This window comes from Quercus suber, unplaced genomic scaffold, assembly GCF_002906115.3.
Source record: "Quercus suber isolate HL8 unplaced genomic scaffold, Cork oak 2.0 scaffold_297, whole genome shotgun sequence".
NCBI classification, from domain to species: domain Eukaryota; kingdom Viridiplantae; phylum Streptophyta; class Magnoliopsida; order Fagales; family Fagaceae; genus Quercus; species Quercus suber.
In genome coordinates this window covers 854,458-855,293 of record NW_027069753.1, presented here as the reverse complement: position 1 = coordinate 855,293, position 836 = coordinate 854,458, and the positions used below count along the sequence as shown (strand labels likewise).

General features: G+C 34.9%; 1 long non-coding RNA gene across 1 annotated transcript in view; it reads right to left on the bottom strand.

Moving 5' to 3' along the window:
- Nucleotides 1-628, bottom strand: part of LOC136071268 (uncharacterized) — a 4,205-nt gene extending 3,577 nt beyond the window's left edge. The window contains exon 1 of the long non-coding RNA XR_010632551.1: nt 287-628. This is a non-coding gene — a long non-coding RNA (uncharacterized LOC136071268). The remainder of the gene's footprint in view (nt 1-286) is intronic.
- Nucleotides 629-836: the final 208 nt, after the last annotated feature.

Sequence of the window (836 nt, the reverse complement as noted above, 5' to 3'; positions counted from 1 at the left end):
AAACATCAAATCTGTCACAGGGACAGCTTCAGTGCATGTTCTTTCTAAGATCATCAACAAATAGCAATAGGTCTAAATTTTATTTGGGTATTTTTATACCTAGAGTATACATATTAAAATATGTTAATAAGCATTCAATAGACCACAATATCATCAACTTTTAAATTACTAAAACAGAATCACAAAGTCAGCTTCTAAAATCAGAACAGAGGATGAAGAAATAGAAATAACAAAACAATTATACTATCCAAAATACACAAAATCAGATGAAGTTTTAATTACTTACCCACAAAACCTTAGTGTTAGGCTCTTAATTTCATCTTTAGAGAGGGATATTTTGTTTTGGTGAGAAAGGGAGGGCTGCCGTGTAAGAGCAAAGAGCAAAGAGAGAAGAGAGAAAGAAGAACAAAGAAAGAGGAAAAAGAAGTAGAGAAAGAGGGGCTGGACTTATGATCTGATGCAGCCAAGAAAATCAGAAAAGTGAGAAGACTTTTGGGGCACAAAAGAAGATAAGAGATGGGAACTTTGGGTGGAATACGTGTGGAGCTTAGGAAAAATCTCACCACCCACTTTTCCAACTTTCTTGCATTCACACACACTTTCTACAAAACAATATCACTTTGCATTTACATACACACACACACATATATATATATATATATATCCTTACCTTTATAAAGTTATATCCATCACATTAAAAGAGCATATATGTTCTATTTGCTTTGAGAGGGTAGAAAAAGAATGAGGTGGAGTTTTTCCATTGCATGGCCGGCCAAGTCTTGGCCTTTGGCTTTGTCCACATGCATGGTACCTTGACATTATGTGTGTGGAATTCC